Source organism: Silurus meridionalis, chromosome 4, assembly GCF_014805685.1.
Source record: "Silurus meridionalis isolate SWU-2019-XX chromosome 4, ASM1480568v1, whole genome shotgun sequence".
Classification (NCBI taxonomy): domain Eukaryota; kingdom Metazoa; phylum Chordata; class Actinopteri; order Siluriformes; family Siluridae; genus Silurus; species Silurus meridionalis.
Window position 1 is genome coordinate 18,910,463 of NC_060887.1, and position 15,000 is coordinate 18,925,462.

The 15,000-nt window shown below is 39.3% G+C and overlaps 1 protein-coding gene and 1 long non-coding RNA gene across 2 annotated transcripts in view; both read left to right on the top strand.

Annotated features, from left to right (window-relative positions):
- Window positions 1-15,000, top strand: part of ldlrad4b (low density lipoprotein receptor class A domain containing 4b) — a 76,454-nt gene that overhangs the window by 25,465 nt on the left and 35,989 nt on the right. The window lies entirely within an intron of this gene.
- LOC124384114 lies at window positions 3,636-4,195 on the top strand. The gene is made up of 2 exons (XR_006925349.1): window positions 3,636-3,798; window positions 3,942-4,195. It is a non-coding gene; the product is annotated as an uncharacterized LOC124384114 (long non-coding RNA).

Consider the following 15,000-nt stretch of genomic DNA (forward strand, 5'->3'; position numbering starts at 1 on the left):
CACAGCATGTAACAGAGCACCCGGTTTAGAGCTGCAGTCGCCTAGCGACACACACACACACACACACACACACACACACACACACACACACACACACACAAGTATACAGTTGTTTGCATGCTTAACTTAAAAAAAAAAAAAAGCTAAGCAAAACCGATCACATGAGAGATAAGTGCACACTTTATCACCCTAGAGATCAAAGCAGCTTTAGTCTCAAGGTTGTACCGCCACTGTCACTGGCATATAGACATACATTCATGTGCCAGAAGCTGGGCCATTTAAATCTCTAATACATTGTACTCTGATGAGTTCAGAAGCTCAAAAGAAGCAAAGACTGATTCGGAATATAGTGACGCACCAGTGATGGGTGTTTAAAAAAAATAAAAAAAGTTTCTCAGTATGTTAGAATATCTTGCACTGACCAAATGTTTTGCATACGTCCTTGAAGCGTGTCTGTCTTCATCACAGGCAAGTGTGAAAGAATAATCAGAAGAAGACGAAGATCGAAAAGTACAAGAAATAACATCTCCCTTTTCAGGCAGCATCATAATTGTTTCAATGATCCATTTAACATGCCTGCCTTTCCAAAATGTGAAGCACTACAAGCTTTTTTGCCTGTTTAAGCCTTTTCGAGGACACTCTTTCAAACCTTAGCAGAGCAGTAAAGTAACTTTTGTGATCGACTGTTGAGGTAAATTAATATGTTGCTATGCTCCGGGTGAAGGCTGGAGGTTTTTTTTTTGTGTCCTGCACAAACACCATAGAGCAAAATGAAAGAAAGAAAAGCCAAATTTATTATTGCTTTTTTTCTTCTTTTTTTTTGGCTTTGATCACAATTTCATCTCCGTGACAGAAGAGTCTAAGAAGTGCTTGTGTGAGCGTAAAATTAAAAAAAGGAAATTGCCTGGAATATATTCTGTCCAGAAGACAGTCGCAGTTCATAAGTATGGCTTGCGTTTCAGCCATGCAGAAAGTAAAGATGGCCCATATTGCGACCAAATTAGACGATCCGCTAAGGAAGCAGGCTCTCTCCGGTGCCAAGCTGTGAAGCTGCTATGGCACTGCGACCTCCACGTTCACCACAAAAGGCTGTAGTGAAATGGTTAGGGTAACAGGCTTGTGAGAAAAAAAATGCCATCAGCAGCTGTACTTGCCTCACCTCCTCCAGAAGAAAAGAGGGAAAGGCACACGGACACAATGAGGAGGAGTTCATCCGAGCCATGACGGGAAGCAAGCAGATTGGGAGTGTTCTCACAGGAAGCAACCAGATACACGCCAAGGAATTGGGTGTGCTGATGCAAGATTTCTCCCAATTCACCTTGAAGCCTAATCACATTATGTGTTCTATCAGCACACTGGAGTGAAGCTTGGCTGGCAATTAGCCAATCTCTGATGAAATGATACACTCAAATGTCCTGATGCGGATGAGGTGCTAATAGGGACTGCACAGGCAATCGGGTGGATCGAGAACAAGCTTTTAGAATGGTCTGGAAAAGACAACCCCCTGCCCGTCCTGAAATCAACTGCTGCTGCTTGATTGCGAGTGTGTTAAAAATCTGTGTTTTTCGGCGTAGTCGGCAGAAGCAGCACAGAAGTGTCAGTAGGCAGAATTACTGCTCTTCTGCTCCAGCTTGGAAGTCGTTCTCGAGCAACAGGGATGTAGGAGGAAGAAAAGTTGTTCTCCTTTCTTCATGGTGACTCTGTGCAAAATACTCCCGTTTCCTGTAATTAATTTTCCGCCTTCAAAGTTAGTGCTGCTTTGGCAGACACAACAGGTTTCCGCACTCCCCGAAACTGCTGTGGGGGGGAGGGGTGGGGAAGGGGGGGGCAGACTGGAGAGAACAGCCTGTACAAATAACAGTCACTGGCTGATGGGAGGAAGCTCTGTGTGTGATTGTACTCTGCTGCTTAGAAATGGGAATCGAAACAGCAAGACTGTGTGAAGAAGGACAAGAGGAAAAATCAGTGAAATATCTGCACCTTAATACATTTCATGCATACATTATTATTTTCTTCTTCTTTCGGCTGCTCCTGTTAGGGGTCGCCGCAGTGGATCGCCCGTTTCCATACCGTCCTGTCCACTACATCTGCCTCTTTCAAACTAACCAGCTACATGACTTTATTCACCTCATCTATAAACCTCCTGCATACATTATTTTAAACCTTTTAAAAAGTTTTTCCACTGTTTAATTTCTCAAGAGTGATACGGAAATGAAAATTTATTCAGACATATTCTGACAACTGCACGTATTAAAAGTATCAAATGGAAGGTAAATGGGACACAATTGTGCATAATATTCACTAATATTTCAAAATGTTACAGGATTGGACACTTTTCCTGTCATATGTGGTTCTTCTCCGAACTCTTATCACACATTTGGAGGCACACAACTGTATAGAATGTGTTTGCATAAGGTAGCATTTCATTTTCCTATCCCTTAAACTAGGAGACCCAAACCTGTTCCACCATGACAATACCCCTGTGCCCAAAACCAGCTTCATGAAGATATGGGTTGTTGAGGGGCTCGCTATGGAGCTCTGACCTTAAACTTACTGAACACCTTTGGGCTGAATTGTAATGCTGACTGCAGCCCGGACCTCCTCACTCTACATCAATACCTGACTTTACTAACACCCTTGTGGCTAAATGAGTACAAATCTCCACAAGTGCACTCCAAAATCCAGAGAAAACATTTTCCCCCATAAAAGTGAAAGGTTATTCTAACAGCAGAAAGGGACTAAATGTGCAAAGGATGTCCGAAAAGCAAATACGAATCTATAGTGTATACCGTGTGTATATTGTACATTGTAGTCTATTCATATTTTTAGTTCCCTCACTCTGAGTGTTGTCCAACACACGCTTATGCTGTACAGAGATCATTGTTTAATTAAAATTTTTCTCATGTATTCACATTTTATTATCAAGGTGTTTACCTGCTGGAAGCTTGAAAAATACATTTCACAACGTTTTTGAAGCAATGTAGCAAACTGTGGCAGGAAGTGGGTTCATTGAGCTAAATGCAATAAAGGCTTTATGGCCAGTTGGAAATGAAGTTGGTCTCTTGGAAGCAAAGCTGCAAATTTTTGCTTCTCGAATCTTGAGTTCTTGAACTTTGTGCTGTCCACTCCCTTTCTCTGTCCCTCCCTCCCTCCCTCCCGTGCTCTCTGCTTTTGTTTATGTTCCTCTCATTTGTCCTTCCACATATGTGATTCTTTCGTTTTCCCCCATTTTGTCTGTTTGTAAATCTCTCTCTCTCTCTCTCTCTCTCTCTCAACATCCTGTTTTATTTAACTTGATTCTGTGCTCTCGCTCTGTCTCTTTTCCTTAAATTTTTGCTCTCTCTGTGCCTCCCCTGCCTTTCGTTCCTGTTTCCTCTCTGCAGCAGGCTGTGTGACTCCCCTGCGTGGAATGGAATGCAGAGGGGAATAGAGAAGCAAATCCAGAGCTGCATACTAAACTGTCCTCCCTCCCTCTCTTACTCTTACTCTATCTCTCTGTCTCTCTCACGCTCACTCGCTCACTCACTCACTCACTCACTCACTCACTCACTCACTCACTCACTCACTCACTCACACATACTCTCCCCTGCTCTTATCCTGCTCTTATCCTCCACTTCTCAGCAGGTGGCCTTTATGCTCAGTTCTCACTGATTATTGTTAATGTTTAGCTGAATATGCCATAAAGTTTTAAGCTTCCAGCAGAAGTGACACGGCTGCATTGCATACAGAAAATGGAAAGCCTGCTGTGTACCGAGGAAAAGCTGTGCTGACAAAATGAGAGTGATATCATTTAGAAGGGTGAGGCATCTGCTCTGACTGCACGGTGTGTGGCATGCAGAAACAGCCGGCTGAATATTTTAAAATATGGGATCACTATGATTTATCGTTGTTGTTATTTGTAGTTGCATTTTGGAAGTTTTATTTATTTTTTTGCTTTCCAGGTTTTGTTTCAGGTGTGCCTTTCAGGGTGGAAATGATCAGATTGAGGGGGCTTTCAAAGCGGCAGTTCGGTCCAGACCAGCGCATGCTTTGCATGAAAAATTGATGAAGTGAAAGCTGCCATGCACACCGCCGTACAGATCCTGAGACTACCTGTAGGAGGTGGTCTGAGTTTGGTTGGATGATTCTAGTAAATGTGAAGGCAATTTGTACTGCATGCAACATTATAACACTAAAATATATTTTTTTAAATAGTCATGTTGCATGTTTCCGTGTGTATTTGTGACGTAAGATGTATAAAAAATGACCTGGGGTATCTAGAATCAACAGCTGCACTCTGATTTATGCCCAGTATAAAAACCATCTTAGATCTGATGTCCCTATTGAGCGAACCAGAGTCAGGAGAAACCAACCAAAAGGAAGAAATATTGACATTCCATAGGAATCCCATCCTCTTCTCTCCTGGGTGACACCTAATAGTAGGATTAAACATCATTACAGTGTATAGGTTTAGAAATACAAACCTCTTCTACTCAAAGAATGATGAAATCTAAAAACATTTTGCCTACTGGAAAAAACTGAACCGGTTAATTGGAGAAAAGCAACACCTATTTCTACTCTCTGCTTCATTGTACAGCTAGAGATGAAGTGAGAGAAAACAGTGCTAGATAGACTCTTCTCTGATCTTTGCAGTTACTCAAACACATCATTACTGGAGAAAGATGCTGTGGTACTTAGTACCTTAGTTTCGTGGCATCTTTGCAACCTTATATTACAGCAGTTATTTTGTTCTTAATCCAGCTGTAGGCTACTGTAATGCAAGCTGTAGCTAGAACTGCCAAAATCTGGTGACATGACAATAACCTCCCAGGTTGCATTGAATGCTTTTAGTTGGCTAAAAGTGTTGAAATGTAACAAAAGCTTACTACCATCAATGCCCAAAAGACTAAAATATGGATATAAACTTTTGGGTATAATTTTTTTTTTTTTTTTAACTTAAAATTAGCACTGCTTTCAGGCGATCACTAAATGTCCTGGTTTATTTTGTGTGTGTGTGTCCAGCTACAAATAAATATTAATATAATACAATATATTAAATACAAATGTAAATAGAATGTAATATTTAGTATGAACACGAGTGAAGGTTTGCTTCATTGTAAACTTAAAAACAGAGTCTTCAGTAAATGTTTAGTTTCTAAATTGTTTAAATTGATGCTGTAAGAATTCATTATGGTGTTACTGTTGCATTACTTCTGTGCCTGCAATAGTACTCGCAGTGAATTTCTCTAATAGACATCCTTCAAAGAGGAATGCAAATTAGAAACCCCCATACAAATGAATTAAGCATCTAAGGCAGACCACTAAAGAACCTAAAGAACTTTCAGATATTATAAAACCTTTGAGACTACAGATGTGCACCACAAATGTAATAATAGCAATGCTGTGCAGAGATAAGATGAAATTTTGACTGTACAACAAGCTCCAGAGAGTAGCGATCACAAGTTGGAATTCAGAGGACATTATAGCTATTATTGGGTAAGAGATTTAGCCACCCTCAGTGGGTGGGTGGTATCTTCTGTCAGTCTCTGTGATTTTTATGTATATGGATGAGGTCCGCTTGCACTATCCTTATTAAACTAGTTTAGTGTATGTTGTTTGTGGAAAAAACACTCCTGCCTCTCAAGGCCAAAACCAGATGTGAAGCTTAGTGGTTGGAGGGTAATAAAGGTATCCGGTAAGTTTAAAATAGAAACCATTATGGGATCATAGAATGCCAGGAGCATTATACCAAGAGAAAGAATTATAAATATTATACAAAGAATTATACCAGCTTCAACAACAGATTCTCAAGGCATTTGTGTGATTTACAACAGTAAATATCAGGATGTCAACAAAAGTAGGTAAAAAAAAAAAAAGAATTTAATCCCAAGTTAAATGCTTTTGTGATGTCAGCTGGCTTTCATGCGTCTTGCACTGAGGAGAGACTTCTGTTCTGGTTACTCTGCCGTAAAGCGATGGTTGACTATAAATTTCTCCACACATAATCTCTGGATCTTAACTAGTCTGAATACTAATGCTAGAAATTTGCTGATACTTCAGCTGATAAGTTGCTGATTGCTGATATTTCAGCAACGTTCCTTTTTTTTTTTTTAAACCAAATTTGCAAAGTGTTAACAAAACTCATTTTGCTTTTTTCATGGGATATGGCATCTAGAATATTTTTAGTGAAGCGAATACAATTCTCATTATATTAAGATTCTCATTACAGTGGCACCTATCAAAGAGTGAGTTTTGCACTATATGGACATAGGTTTATGGGACACCTGACACATAAGATTCATACGTGTTTTGAACATCCCTTCCCACATTTAGTCCCCATTTGCTGACATACTCTTTTGGGAAAGAGTATAGTTTCACTAGATTTTGTAGTGTGCTTATGGAGATTTGTGCTCATTCAGCCAAAAGGGTGTAAAGTCCAGTCAGTACTGATACAAGGTGAGGAGGCTTGGTGTGCACTTAGTGTTCCAATGCTTCCCACAGGTGTTCAGTATGGTTGAGATCAGAGCTCTATTGCAGACCACTCAAGATTTTGAAGTTATAGAGCTTGCTTTGTGTACAGGAGCATTGTCATGCTGGTAAATGTAATGCAATTGTATGCCTCCAACTTTGTGATAACATTTTGGGGGAAAACACATTTATGGAAAAGTCAGTGTCCATACTATTTAATTAAAGCAGTATTAAGCAGCAAGTAAACAGTCAGTTCTCAAAGTTGATGTGTTAAAAGCAAGAAAAATGGGCAAGCATAAGGATCTGAGATAACTGGCAAGTTATGATGACTAGATGAGAACATCTGAAATAGTTCTTTGTTGGGTCATTCCAGCAGAGCTGATAGGGGATGAAGGTAGTGTAAACAGCCTGTTAAAAGTATAAGCACTAAACAAAGTGAAACTGTATGCTAGTGGTTACTGTGGGTGGAAAAGCAGGGTACTATTTCATTCAGGTTTGTTTGTATAATGCTTTGAACATTGGATATTGTCACACAGCAGTTTTACTAAGAGATGCAGTATAAATTCCAGGTATAAAATATACATTTGTACGCTTAGCCCAAATGAACAACAACTAGGTGGTAATGGAAAACTCCCTTTGACGATTTGAAGCCACATAATCTATCACTTTTCATTGCTTCCTATTTGTTTTACTGGTTAAATCCGTTTGGGGATAGCCTCATGAACAAATATCTTCATAAACTCCTCATTAATCAGTCGTAGTGCATATTTTCGAGCTCAGAAGATCGTGGGTGCATGTGTGTTTTCTGTCTCAATGCTGCCAGCTTGCATTACACTTAACACCTCTAAAGCGTGCTTAAATATTCGTCTGTTAGAGTACTCAAAGCTAAAGAATTTTTGTTCATTGTTCTTATTCTTAGAAGTGTAGGAGTTAATTTACTGATTTCTAAGGATTTTTTTTTTGCCACATCAAAGCAAGTTTGTTTTACACAAAGAGGCTGTATACATACCAGTCCAGAGGCACCTGCATTTCTACACTTTATGATCAATACTTTTCAGTCGCAAGGGTATTGGGTATAAGGAATGGAAGTGGCATGTGTGTGCTGTTAAGACTCTGACAGAAGGAGACACTAATGAAGGACTGGTCTGCAGAATATGTGACTAAATGCTAAAGATGACATCTGCTGTCTTATTACACCTCGAGTCTGTGTTCCACAGCCAGACTCAACAGATTTAGAGTCAGATGATCCTCTCAGTCTGAAGCAGAGCTGGCCAGATAATTTCACAATCCTTAAAATGTAGGTATTGGTTTGTTGGTATCTGGTTCCTTTTTTTTTCTTTTTTTGTTCTTTTTGGATAAGTAGCTATAAACATGCTAATATGGGGTTTAATGTTGTAATTAATTACTATTATTTAAACTGGAAATTTAAATATGCAATAAAAAAAGAAATCGGTTTGGAGAAAGAAAGGGTGTTATAAAGATTACATAATTTCTAGTGGCTTGGCATGCACAAGCCATCATTTTTCACAAATGTATTGGATGTTTGAGTCTAAAACGTCTATTCTCTATATGGCCATGATATAATGCAACAAAAAAATAGTTCCTGAGCTTTTGTGAGTAATTTGCATCGGAGCTTGCAGTTGGAGATGACAGGAATTTTCGTTTGCATACATTATGACTCCAGCTTAAGGCACGAAAGAAGTCTGACTGCACGGTGACTGGCAAAAATGAGATGGAATGTATAAACATTAGTGAGTGAGAGAACGAGAGCAGCATGTGTCTTGACAAAATGGGAGTTTTTGGTTTAGAACTGAAATCATGTAATTACATTTTGAATTACTGATTTAGTTTCCCATTGGTACAGAAGTAACCTAACTAAACTGCTATTTAGAATAAACTCAATATATTAGGCTTCCAAGAGCACAGCGTGTCTTCCCGAAGATATAAGTAAACTCTCAATATTAATGGGGGGCTAAATAATTAGCCCTCGTTTCTGTTCTTCTGCCGATAGCAACCTATAAATCTTTGGCATTTGTAGCTGATAATCAGTCATGATAAATATGCTTCGTGGACACTCAATCACTGGTTAGATTCGAGCGAGACACTGTGTGCAGCCATGACCCACTCTGCCTATTTATTTATTGCATACATTTAGAAATTATGGTAAATATTACTTTGTTCATTTTCTCTTAGTTATGTTTTGGGTCATTTTCAAGTTTTCATGGTCTCCCCTTATTGCGATTTAGAATAATTGTGTTTCAGGGGCATATGTGAGGTTATGTGGTTCAACAAATTTTGCTAGAGACAGCAAGATATGTACATGTTAAATTAGGCAAGAAAAAGTAGAACAGCAAATTCTCTCTCTCTCTCTCTCTCTCTCTCTCTCTCTCTCTCTCTCTCACATGTTCTTTTTCTCACTGTTCTTTAATTTGTACAAACCACACTCTGCTATATTATCTAGGAGTAAAGCTCGATTAATTAGTCCCTATATGTTTATTCCAAATGAGTGAATCTATGGTGACAATGGCAAGGGGAAATACTCCCTGAGAAATTATGAGCAAGAAACCTTGAGAGGATCCAGACTCAAAATGGAACCCATCTTTATCTGGGTGACACAGAATGTCTGTTCATTGCAGTTTCATCATTGTTTAGCTGTTCACTGATGGAGACAGAGTGTAAAACCGTCCAGGGCAAATGTAGCCGATGTAGCAAACTGTTCATATTAATTAGAATCCAAATCCATCTTCCAGGTTCTTGATTAACCCTTCAGGCTGTTTATGTGAAACCATCCTCATGAGCAACTAGTGGATTCCAGATGAAAAAAGCTCCATCCAGATATAGGGCATTAGGTTGAATCTGGCATCCCTGGCAAAGAAGAAGGGGACAGGATTTCATTCAATTTTATTCTGTGCTATGATTCAGCTAGCATGCAAATTTTAGCTGGTTAGTACTAATGACATGTCTGTGGTCTTTTTCTGTACTTTATTTTCATTGGAAAACTTTTATTAACTGTCTGTGAATACAGAATAATAAAATTAGAATAATTAATAGAATTTGGATAGTACATCACTATTGAGGGATACATTATAGTGTGTAGTATGCAGGGGTAGACACAATCCTGGACACATCGCCTTGTGTTACAGTCTTCCTTCTTTCTCCACCTCCCAAGTTTATCTTGCGAGGTGGAGAAAGAAAGGAAGTTCTACCATACGTAGTTGTCATAAATATTTATCCTCTTATAGTTGTCATAAGACTGAAATCTTCCAAACAGCAGCTTTCAAAGGATATCTAATATACTGTTTTTTTTCTATACAGTAGTTACACTGTAGCTACACAGAGTTACAAATCTGTTATTATGAGAGTAACACATTCCGCCACATTTAGATCTGTAGTGTACAGATGATTATTAGTTTATATTGATGATGACAAGGTTCAGTATCGGTGCGCTGGGATTAACAAGACTTTCTTCGGTGGTTATATCCTGAAGTATTCCCACAACATTCCATTCCTGCAGCCGTTAAAACTAAGAGCCGATCCCTTCGTATTAGCTGTTCTCTAACAGCGGTATTGTGATCTGCCCATCATTGCTGACAGCTCTGTCACTTTGTCATATTGACACTGAGCCGCCTTTTAATCCACCAACACTAAAATGCAACAACCAAGATACTCAAGCAAACAAGTCGTTCTGTGGATGATATTTTGCACTGTTAATATGTGATTTGTGTTTCTTTGAGTCTGGCTCCTCTCAAGGTTTCTTGCTCATAACATCTAAGGGATTTTTTCCCTGCCATGGCCATCACTGGCTTGCTCATTAGGGATGAATGAAATAGGGACTGATTTCTGAAGTTAAAATATATATACAGTATATCAAAAAAGTGAGTACATCCCAAAATTTCAGCAACCATTTTAGTAGATCTTCTCAAGGGACAATACTATAGAAATGACACTTGGATATATTTTAGAGTAGTCAATGTGCAGCTTGTATAGAAGTATAGATTTACTGTCCTTTAAAATTAACTCAACATACAGCCATTATTTTTAAAATAGCTGTCAACAAAAGTGAATACATCCTAAGTGATAACAGTGCACAATGCAAAGCCACAAGTCCTATCCATCATGTTCATGTTTTTGTCTGCTTAACAGGACCATACAGATTTGTGTATCTTGTATTACAGCAGTTAAAATTTGGTGCCCTGAGTACAATTCTCTCAAACTGACCACTGGATGTTCAACATGGCACCTCATAAGACTCTCTGAGGATTTGAGAATTAGAATTGTTGCTCTCCACAAAGAGGCCTAGACTATAAAAAGATCGGTAACACCCTAAAATGGAGTTACAGTACAGTAGCCAGAGTCATACAGAGGTTTTCCAAGATGGCTTCGGAACAGGGCTCGCAAGAGTCCATCAAAAAAGTTGAGTCCTTAGGTACAGAATTTGACTTAAAATAACAGACACATGAGTGCTGCAGCATTGCTTTAGAGGTTGCAAAAACTAAGGGTCTGCTTGTCAGTGCTCAGTCCATACGCCACACTCTGCAACGAGTCAGTTTGCATGGCCGTCATCCCAGAAGCTGGTTACAAGAAAGCCTGCAAACAGTTTGCTTAAGACAACCTGTCCAAGAGCATGAATTACTGGAACATGTCCTGTGGTGTTCAGCATGCATGGCGATGCCCTGGTGAGGAGTACCAAGAAAATACACTCAAGCATGTTGGTGGCAGCAGCATGGTCTGTGGCTGCATTAGTGTTGTTGGTACTTGGAGCTGTGGTTCATTAAGGGAAACATGGATTTCAACATGGACTATTGAAGCAGAACATGATGCCCTCCCTGCATTAACTGGGCCCGAATGGTAGTTTTCTAACATAATTACAACCCCAAGCACACCACCATTATGACAATTGCCTTGCTGAGGAAGGTGAAGGTGATGGAGTAGCCAAGTACGTCTCCAGACCTGAACCCTATTGAGCCCCTGTGGGGCTTTCTCATGGGGAAGGTGGAGAAGCACCATGTGTCTAACATTCAGCAGCTCTGTGATGTCATTATGGAGGAGTGGAAGAGGATTCCAGCAACAACCTGTGCAGCTCTGGTGAATTCCATGCACATGAGGATTAAGGCAGTGCTGAATAACAATAGTGCTCACACAAAATGTAAAATCTTTGGACACAGTTTTGACATGTTTACTTAGGGTGTACTCACTTTTTTTGACAGCTATTTAGACACTAATGTTGAGGTTTTTTTTCACACACATGTACTGTCTTACTACTGACTTTCATTCCCCTCCTCTCCAGAGCATACCAGGCTCTTCTCAACCTGCTCCCTACTCTCACCACAAATCACAATCATCTGCAAACATCATAGTCCATGGAGACTCCTGTCTGACCTCGTCCGTTAACCTGTCCATCACCACTGCAAACAGGAAAGGGCTCAGAGCCGATCCTTGATGCAGTCTAACCACCACCTTGAACCAGTCTGTCGTGTCTACTGCACACTTCACTGCTTTCGCACTGCCCTCATACATGTCCTGTACCACCCTCACATACTTCTTTGACACACCAGACTTCCTCATACAATACCACAACTTCTCTCTCGGCACCCTGTCGTTCGCTTTCTCTAAATCCACAAACACATGCAACTCCTTCTGACCTTCTCTATACTTCTCCATCAACATTCTCAAAGCAAATAATTCATCTGTGGTGCTCTTTCTCAGCATGAAACCATACTGTTGCTCACAAATGGTCATTTCTTCTCTCAGCCTGGCTTCCACTACTCTTTCCCATAACTTCATGGTGTGACTGATCAACTTTATTCCCCTGTAGTTACTGCAGGTCTGCACATCTCCCTTATTCTTAAAGATCAGTACCAGTACCAGCATACTCCTTCTCCCTTCCTCAGGCATCCTCTCACTATCTAAAATCTTGTTAAACAATCTGGTTTAAAAACTCCACTGCCATCTCTCCTAAACATCTCCATGATTCTATGTATGTCATTGTCCAACCGATGACATACCACTCTTCATGCTCTTAATCACTGCTCTCACTTCCTCCTTACTAATCCTATTCACTTCCTCCAACTTTCCTCATTCATCAGCTGCTCAAAATACTCCCTCTATCTTCTCAACACATTCTCCTCACTAGTCAACACATTTCCATTTCTTTCTCATTCCTTAGTGTCCAACTAAAGTGCTATACAAATTCAATAATCTCAGGCTTTGCTCATGATGCTTGAGTATCATTAATGGTTTCTTGTTCATATTCAGCCGAATAGATTCAAGCTGATTAGTTGATGTGTGATGAAAATAAGATAATAAAAAATGTACAGTCATGACATTTTTCAGACTGGCTCAGCCCAAGAGGACAAAAAGGGTGGATGAAAATAAGATAAGTTGATAGGAGGAAATGGAGAAGAAAAGGGAAATTCAGAGCCTAGTGAAGCAAAAGAACAGGCAGGTGGGGGAGAATAAAGCACACTGATGTATCAGCAGTCATGGCTTCAAACACAGACAGACTGAAAGACAAACAGACAAGCAGACAAACATTGCCGTAGGGTATGGTCATGCTGCTTTGCTCTGTAAATAGCACCTCTGTCTCTTTCCTCCCTCTGTCTAGACGAGTGAAGAACAAGCTGTTTTGTTGTGAGTTTGGGTGAAAATGCCATTACAGTATATGTATGTATGTATGTGTGTGTGTGTGTGTGTGTGTATATATATATATATATATATATATATATATATATATATATATATATATATATATATATATATATATATATATATATTGTGTGTGTATTTGTGCATGTGTCTATATGGGATCTTTTTCTGTTTTTCTGTATTATCTATATTATAAACCATTTATTTACTTCATTAACTGTTTGTTTTGATTAGTTTTACATTTTTGCAAATGTATTTAGTTTGCAAATGTATTTAGATATAGAGAGCTGATATTAGATGCTAAAAGTGCTGCTATACAGGTCATTGTGTCCCACAGATCTTGGTGTTAAACATATTTGGATAAAGTGTGTGTTGACTGGCTTGTACACAGAGGTGCCACCGTGTACAGCTTAGCCGTAGTATTTATTATTGTAGAACCGTTGCTATGGTGATACACGAGGCACATAAAAACTACACTCTTCTGCTTTTTTCAGCTAAATTCGTGGATTGACCAGACATGAATAAAATTCATGTCTGTGTCTGTATGTAGGCTACATTTCATCTTTCTTTTCTTTTTTTTTTCTAAACTGTTCATATCAATAATATTCATGTAAAGAACATGTTTTTAAGGTCAAAACAAAAATTCTCACTACTATAGACTTTTTATTAATTTTTTTATTATTCATATGATGTATTTGGCATAGGCAAGTTGACAGACAGGACATGTGCTTGTGTTCATTTTTTTGCCGGTATATATGAGCTTGTACATTTGCTTATAAATAGCAACTTTTCGAACCATATGCTTTTGAAATTCATGTGAACATGTTGTTTTTTTCATGATAAAATTCTCTTTTATTCTCTCTCTTTGCCTGCAAGGATTTTCTTGTTAGTAGCAATAGTTGCTCTATCTAAAGCTTCAGAGTCAAGGTTACAGGCACTGGTCGAATAATACATAATGATAGGTAATGATTTGTGCAAAGCTGGCTGAACATGTTTAGAGCCGCTTTAGCCATCACCGATAACTATGGCACTTTTGTGCAATATATTCTTTATATCAGCGAGGGTTCTCTCAGCAGATAGCGTACAGTACCTTTGTACATGAAGAAAGCTGTGTGATTGGGATTATTGACTATAGGTTGGATTTTCAAAATTCTCATTTACTTGTCTAATCCAATGGAACGTTGCTTGAAATTTACAAATGTCGTGGATGATGATTTTAGCAATAAAACTTGCATGCTTATCCTGACACCTAGCTCATTTAGCTCCTGTTAGTAATTGTATGTGTGTGTTGCTTTGGTATATTATGGAGGATTGGCTACTGTGACTATGACGACCAAAGGATTCTGAATCACACTCACTGTGTCTACCAGTGGCCTGATTACCTGTGCGCTAATGTTCGAGATTGTATATACAGTAGCAGCAAAGAGCAAACACAAGCCCAGACCTTGGCTAATCATTCTTATCTATGAGACGCTGTTATCTCTAGTGACTCACAAAAGTACTTTGTTGTCTACAAAAAAAAAAAAAAAACTACCGTCATGCTAGTGCAGGCTCACCCAAGTGTGGAGATTCCAACTAGCGGAAGCATTCAGCTGTTCGGGCAGCTAAAGGATGAGGTCTTTCCACAGAATACATACTTCTCTGTGATTTGAAGTTGGCAGGTCAAGCCAAGCTGCATTTGTTGGCTCATAGGCCTTGAGGTATTGTGTGGGATATGACTAGACAGGGCTGGTCAAGGTTTTAAATCTAATGCTGACAGCAACATAAAGCCAAGGGGGGGGAATGGTGCAATGGAGTGATGTGTAACTAAAGACAGGTCCGACTGCAGATACATGAACCTAAGGGCTCATTCAGGAACAGGTTGCAATAAATACAAGGTGACAAATTCTCCTGAAATACAGGACAAAA